The 8,292-nt window shown below is 32.5% G+C and overlaps 1 long non-coding RNA gene across 1 annotated transcript; it reads right to left on the reverse strand.

Annotated features, from left to right (window-relative positions):
- Positions 1 to 604: 604 nt before the first annotated feature.
- LOC108371350 (uncharacterized) lies at positions 605 to 1,250 on the reverse strand. The gene is made up of 2 exons (XR_001848739.1): positions 1,139 to 1,250; positions 605 to 838 (listed from the first exon to the last, which is right to left on the reverse strand). It is a non-coding gene; the product is annotated as an uncharacterized LOC108371350 (long non-coding RNA).
- Between the last annotated feature and the right edge of the window lie 7,042 nt (positions 1,251 to 8,292).

An 8,292-nucleotide genomic window follows, 5' to 3' on the forward strand; every position in this document is an offset into this window, starting at 1 on the left:
AGAAAAGAAATTTTTTTATCGTTTAGTAGTAGATTTAGTAGAATAACTCTTTAAACATTTTTTTTTCGCTGAACGTATGTATGTAGGTGTCACCGAATAGTATAAAAGGTTACCCCTGGGTTCCGCAAAAAAAAATTCGAATTTACCTTTCAAAAATATTTTAGACTGACAGATGTACGGCGAACTTTTTTGTTTGTTTGTAAAGTGGTACGGTTTATTAATCATAGTTGGCAATGCCAGTGACTTATTACGTCAATAAGTTCAGCGAGGAGATATTTGAGAATTGCATAAACAATGCATATCCTCTTATACACATGTGCGTATGGATGTTCGATGCACTTCACTTGCGTTTTGTATAGTAAATGCATAAGTCAATTAAATATAATTTTTTAAAACCAGTTTGGTAGTAGGCATCTGCGCCTCTATAAGAATTTTCTAAATCTTATACAAAATACTATAATACTACTTACACGACTATTTTTAAAGAATAATTTTGCGCAGAAAAAAGAAAACTTTCTTAAAATCCGTTCCCTGATTATGACTAAGGTTTAACCCTGTGTAGATATATGTACCTATGGGAATCATTAAATAAAACTCGGAGCGATAACTTTTTTGTTATAAATATATTCTTTTTAAGTTTTTTATTTTCCTACTCCACCCGCAATACGGCAGGAATTGCCCATCCGACAGCAAGGTTGCGGACACAGAGAAATGATTTGACCAGCTTTTGCCAAAACACAAAACACAGTTTGCCCTCTCAACGGTATACAAGACCTTTGGCACACTCTTTGTGGCACTCTTAATCGGATTGACATCATTTGACATGGTCTAATTTGCGCTGTAAGAAATGGTAATTGAAAAAGTTAGTTATGTAGATACATATATGTATGTGTGAATATGTATATTTATTTATATTAGACTGCATCACCAAAAAAAAAAAGTTGCGGTTTTTCCCCGGGATTACAAAATATATTATATTTAAAATCTTAAAATTTTTCAGAAATATTTTGGTGGACGTCTTAAATATAATAGATTTTATAATTCCAATGGAAACACAGTACCGATTTTTTTTTTTTATGGGGGAGCGATGCACTCTGATGTTAATATGTAAAAGTATTATTTGTATATAAAGGCTTACCAGAAGCTGTTGCAGCTATGCAAAACAGAAAAAAGATACATGTGAATAATTTCATTTTTTCGGCAGAAATATAAAGCTTATTATCCTTATGATATGTTACTCTTAGTTTAAATGTGATGAGTTTGCTTCAGTTACGACGTATTTATAGAAAAGAACGGCCGTGCTCAACAGAAGCTGAGTGTTGTGGAAATTGTATACTATATAAAATATCTCTTTAAAAATAAATATGTATAATCTTTTATTTAAAAGATATAAACAAAGAAATATTTGGCAACAGACCTTTGCAATGTATAGTCTCTTTTGGTGCACATATGTATACACATAAATACTTATTATGAAAATGAGTGTATTGAGACTTGCTGATGTAAACAATATTGTCTTTAAGAATTATTTATTAATTGTACCAAAATTTTTATGTTATTGATGTGAACAAAGCATTTGCACATACTGTATTTGCACAGTGCTTAATTGCCGGGTGATATGTATTTGCAATATCGCGCAATATTTAACCAGCTGGAACTCGAAGAAGAGTAAATGCTTGTTCAACGAATATTTTTTAAGGTAAATTTTCATATAGCACCGCAAAAAAAAATCTGTGGATAGATCACAGAAAAAGATAAGACTCTGAAATTAACCTTTAAAGGCCTTGTACCTTTGCGTGATTGCAAATTGAAATAAGTACAAATTCTGAGTTACTAACCAAGTATTTTCTCAAATATTTCGATTTTGAAGAGGGTTTCCCTGTTTAAAAATTGAAAATCAATTTAATTGACAAATTGAATAACAAATTTGTCTATGAATATCAAACTACAGAGGGATAAGAAAGCTCTAATTTGAAAATATATTTGACAAAGGTTGCCACATGTATAGAAATTCAAAACAAATTTAATGAACATGCTAAATAATATATTTTAACATGGGTGTCGAACGAGAAAGGTCTACGAAAGTAGCATTTGTAAATTTTTTTTGAATAGAGTTGCCACATGATCAATTAATAAGCTAAACAAAATACATTTATATGGATATCAAACGAGAGAGGTTAAGGCGTGCTTTATTATTTAAATATTTATGAGGAGGGCTGCCACCTGTTCAGATACTCAATCAACAATTTAAATGAATTATTTTGATATAGATGTCAAACCAAAGAGGTTTAATTATGCCTTACCACTAAAGTATTGCCGAAAAGGGTTGCCACCTGAAACAATTTTTTTATGAATATATTAATAAGTTTTGATATAAAGAGTTTAAGATGGCTTTACTCCCATTTTTGAAGAGGCTTGCAACCTGCTTAGAAATTTAGAATCAAATTAATAAACAAGATATGGAAAGTTTTATCTCCAAAATACTTTTTAAGGGCAACTTTCTATATATTTTGAATGCCAAATTTAACGTAGTTAATTGAAATTATTTTAAATAAAATGTAACAACTTCGTTTTTATTCATACTGAAAGGGCTGATATCGCTAGCTTAGAGCGAAAAGCTGCTAAGTCCCATTTTAAAAATTTTACAGAAGAGTACTATATCGCAAAACTTTGAATACAACAGTAAAGTAAAGTCGGAATTTCGATGCTCTCACCCCTTAGGATTTTTCTATATCGAAAAAAGCATATCCCTATTTTTTGTTTTGAAATCCAAAAAATATTTAGAGGTCGCTCAAATCGCTTAAAGTTTTGCATATATTTTATATGGGGGAAAAACAACTTTTCATAGAAATGGTATATAAATCATGAAAATCAATATTTTTCGATCGGAAAACTCTGGTTCTCTTCAGGATACTTCCAATAACAATACACAATTGTTTATTAAACAATTTTTTAATACTAAAGATTTTTTATTTATCTTTGAGCGCTTTGAGCGACCTCTAAATATTTTTTGATTTCAAAACAAAAAAGGGGTATACTTTTTTCGGCACAGAACAATCCTAGGAGTTGAGAGCATACAAATTTCGACTTTACTTTTTCAGGTGCATTTTTGGACCACCCTAGAGTACATATATACATACATCATTTTAAATCGCGAAATGTGGAAACCATAATTTTTGTATGTATGTAGTAGGTGTTGATAATATATATTAAAGCGGTGGGCAGTGATTAAGCGACCCATTCTCGTAAAAGCCAGACTTGACTAAATAAAAAATTAGTTCAACCGCTAATTTTGACGGCTGTCAAATTACAAATTCTGTTTTTTTTTTTACTTTATCTCTGCATTAAGCTGAGCACGAATTTTCTCTTGGAGGAGAATAAAAATCTAGTATAGGTAGTTGTTAATCATTTGATATAGCTTAGGGTGATCCTTAAAATATTCACGAATAAATTTCGTATGGCGCACCCATTTATTTGGTCCTATATACAAAACATCTAGGGTTTAAAATTTTTGGGGTCGCTATCACGGGTTAAATTTTTTTTTAAATCGCAAAAATTCGACAAAATTTTTGTCTTGAAATCTGATAAATTTGAGATATTATTATTATTGTTAGCGAATCCTAAAAATTATTTTAAAATTTTGAAATTTTCGTGGATGTCTTTATTTTGTACGTAGAACAAAATAAAAGGGTGTCCCAATCACAAAATTGATATTGCTATTTTTAAGGATCACCTTAATGTACATACATATGTATGTATGCTTATTTACAAAAATTTTGACGAATAAGTTCATATCACAATGGGTAAAATACTTTTCCTATAATGGTTTTAAAGAATACAAACAAATTAGCCATTTGGAGAAATTTTGTACATATGCATTAACTTACGAAGGTTAAAGAAAAAGCCTTTTTGTTCAGCAGTGCGCTTATTCATATATATATACATATACATAAATATATAGCATATGCTGCAGTAGTATTAAAAGTATAAAAGCTCATGCAATTCACCATTTCAACATATAACCTGACAAACTATCGCCTGCCCTACGACTATACACCGCAAAAATGACAAAAAATTATAGCGCAATACTGATCCTTTTACTTCTGGCCCTTATCACAGTAGATGGTAATTTCAAATTAGCCGATTAATTGGCATAAAATATACAAAAATATAAATATTTCTTTATTTATCGCATTTTTTATTTTTAGCTCAAATAGCATGTTCGATGATATCGATACAAGCATCTGTAGGCCAAAGAGTATGCGAAAGACAGTGTCCACCCAGTCCTATGCCTATGAGATGCTCAATTTCACGTGTGGCTGCAACCATCAGAATATGTCCTCCATTTTGCTGTCGCATTGGTGATGGCTGTCGCAGGCTTTAGCGATTATAATTTTAGAAAAATTGTGTAGTATTAATATGAAATTGTTATATACATCTACATATATATATAAAAACGAAATGTTTTTCGTATGACGGCGATGCCTGACCAAACGGCTGAACCGATTGAAATTCTGTAAAAAGTACTTCTTTGGGCCTTCTGTGTGGAAGGTTTTTGATTTAAAATAATTCAAAACTTTTTGTTTTTATTGAAAAAAAAATTCAGAAAGCTGAGACGTCACGATTTCAAAATTTCACAGAGTTTTCCGTATATTGAATGTCACTAAACTACTAAACGGCTGGACCGATTTCGCCATTATTTGGAACGTGGGTTGTTGCGAATATTATTCCGAAATAAAAGTCTTTTCCGGATAATAAACAAACCGCTTATCCAAATTAAAGCAGTTTGGTATCAATGAAAGAGGACTTAAATAGCTTTAAAACTGAAATGTCTAAACGACGAAAGCCACATATTAAAAATTATTGCAACAAAAAATGTTTTTTCCTAGATTTCTAAATCGCATTGAGCAATTGTTAGTTTTTTTTTGATTTTTGGGAAAGGGTAAAATTTTTTGTGAAAATTTTGAAAAATGTTTGAGGTTTGAAACTTGAATTTTTATAAGTTTCGTTATAGATAGGACTACACAAATACCTATATAGATAAAATGGTAGCTGTTTTTGTTCTTCGGACTAAACTCAAAAATCACTGCATAGAGTTCAGTCAAATTGTCGGAAGTTATATCTTTCACATATCGACTGCTAAGTGGAAGATCGGCCTATCTCGGAAGCCAGTTCGAAAACATCCTATCTCAAAAAACTTTTCAAAAACATCCTATTTCACAATTTGGTTGAAAAACGCCCTATGTCAGCATATTTTCAATACATTTTAAATTGAGATAGGACATTCGTATTCTGAAATAGGGCGTTCTTCAACCAAATTCTGAGATAGAGCGCTCATGAAAACTTTTTTGAGATAGGCCGTTTTCGAACTGGTTGCCGATATAGGTCGACCTTCCACTCAACAGTCGATATGGTCCTATTACCTATGGACTAACCACTGGAAAACTCGCCTGGTGGCTCTGGAGTCGAGTCATTTATAAGTACATATATTTATGTATTTCTTCACCTATCATGTTCGAATTCGCAATGTATGATGAATTCGTTTGCTAAAAATTGACCCGCTATATGGTCGAGATATTTATGAAATCCTTATTTTTTAAACAACCTGCCTGAAATTCATAATGCGTATTCATTTCATGATAAGAAATGGTTTTGCAGAAAAGCTACCCAAGGATGGCGCTGCAGCCGTTATATATAGAAACCTCATGTTGTTGATCTGCTTAGGCCCTATGTTTATTTTATACGAACTTAGTTTTCAGATGGCTAAATGAAATTGTGTAAGCGCACCTTTGTCTGACGCCCTCATACACTCTTAATGCGATGTTGCATTTACCTCCGATTGACGAAATTGATCGGGGCGGCCGTTACTACAGCAGTAAGACTCAAAGAAACCAGTTCATATATATTAAGACGAATTGTAAAAGTGGTGAATCGACAAGGAAAGATTCGACCACATCCGTCCAAGAAGGAACTCGGTAGGTATATCAATGGCTTCATTTGAACGACATTTATGAGATCACACGACTCATTTAGCCGATGTACGGAAAAACTTTTCATCCTATGGGACAGCGAGGATTCTTGGCCCTCCTATAACAGAAAACGCTCACCTGTGATTTTAGGTTTCCTTATAAGGAGTTTTATTAGGTTAAGCATCGTATCTATGTTGTAGTTGCAAGATCAAAGAAGATTATGCACGCTTGGCAGAGATTTCACAGGTGGAAATAAGACCATCTGCTCTTTAGTCGTTAAAAATTTTTCTTTGCATACCGTTTTTTTCTTTTAAACGCTGTTTTTGCATTGGCCCACGCAAAAGTTCTTATTAGGCGCTGCGAAGCAAGCGGGCATTGGCTAGTATACGTATAAATAAATGCATATTAAGTGTATACTTCAAAAATATTTTACAGAGTTTTTTATTATTATATTAATTTTTAAACATTTATTCAAAAAGATATTGCATTTTTTACATTTTATATTTACTATAATTTTCAATACAATGAAAATTCGAAGTCATTAAACCATTCCTAAAGCTCTAGCAATAAAATAAACATTTATTTATTACAACTAACTTCCAGTATTTTATATATAAGTAAAAAATAGAATGCGAGAAGGGATTTTTTTTTCCATGTCATCAGATCTGCACCGTTCGTTCGATTTATCAGAATGAGGTGTCAAATTAAAGGGCGTGGACTTTAGAGTTGCAATAAGATTTAATTTTTTTTTTGAAAAGAGTCACCCGTTAAGAAATTAAGCTCAAATTATTGAAAAATTTAAATCAATTGTTACAATGTTATGGGCATCAACCAAATTGGTTTTGAAAATGTTTTATATCTTAACGATGATACAATAATGAAAGGTTTTGTGAGTAGCTTTTTTTTTAAATTTGACTCTCCCACCCACAGGGATGGTTTTTGGAAGCAGGAAAAAAGGGGAAGAATTCAATCACACTTCCTAAAATGGCAGCTAAATTCCGCAAAAAGGTTAGGATAATAGTGCATAGTGGTAGTTTAAAACAAAAACGAACTTTATTTAATTATTTAATTTAAACCAGCTTATTTACATGAAATGATTGTTATTAGAAATAAATATTTCAATGAATGTATGCATGTATATACGAAAGTTGCGTACAACAGACGGCGCGTAACTCGAGAATGGGTGGTCCACTTTCAGCTACTTTTTTGGTGTGTTTGTTTGCCTTGTATATACTTTGCGGTACCATTTACAATAGATGGATATGAAGAAGCTATATGTTTCTGGAAAAATTATGGAATATTGATTAAAAAACGCCAAATAAAAACATTTGGAGCTTACGTCTCTTTCGCGGTTATGGCTCGATTGCTTCGAATGTGGTAATTCGAATTCTTTGATGTCAAACTTTTAATGTTCTGGGGAGAATATTCAATATTGGTTTACACAGCCGCAATTGGCGATTCGTGCCGGTTGAACTCAGCAAGAATAAAAAGAACATGCAGCTACTGAACGACTGAGACAGAGAACGTGATCTACATACATCGTCAAATGAGAAGTGCCGTAAGTGTGCAATTACATCGTGCCATTGACTAAACCGAGCTGTCGTGTGATGATGGGGCCCATGGATGCGGTTTGGCAATGTTATATTGCGTCAAAGTCTCATTCGGAGACACCAGGATTGTGTTGTGGAGGACAATTCCTAAATACCTTCGTTGGCTCATTTACCAGAACCATTGCACACTTTACTTTACAGCGACTTGGCAGAATCAAGAGGGCTCCACGAATATCGACAAATACATTTCGGCATTTAAGGGAATTTCGTCCCTTTAGTATACATTGAATTTTTGTAGTCCAACGATTCTCACCCATTTTGTCTTGTTGGCGCCAGCGAATGAAGAACAAACATTTCTTCAAATTTAAAAAGTAAAAGTTTCACTACTAAAAATTTAAAAGTGTTCTTAAAACTGGCAAATGAATTTGGAAAAGAAATATCACTGTTTTTGTTTTTCGGAGTAGGGTGGGAGTGTCATTGATAAAATTAGAGCGAGAGAAAGTTTTTATTACAAAACCTTTCATTATTGAATCATGTATCTTAACTAGGGATGTCAATTTTCGGGGTTTTGTCGATCCCGGGATTTTCGGGATCTGAAAATACAATCCCGGGATCCCGGGATTGTCCCGAAATTCAGGCAAAAGTGCAACACATCTGTGATCATCCTATTATAGTATTTTAAATCAGATTGATATAACAAAAAAAAGTACAATTTATTGTAATTCATTTACATATTTATTAAGGCGATAAATCAGTATTTTCAATCAACAAAA

The sequence above is a fragment of the Rhagoletis zephyria genome, unplaced genomic scaffold (assembly GCF_001687245.7).
Source record: "Rhagoletis zephyria isolate East Lansing unplaced genomic scaffold, Rhagoletis_zephyria_1.1 Rzeph_scaffold_04906, whole genome shotgun sequence".
Classification (NCBI taxonomy): domain Eukaryota; kingdom Metazoa; phylum Arthropoda; class Insecta; order Diptera; family Tephritidae; genus Rhagoletis; species Rhagoletis zephyria.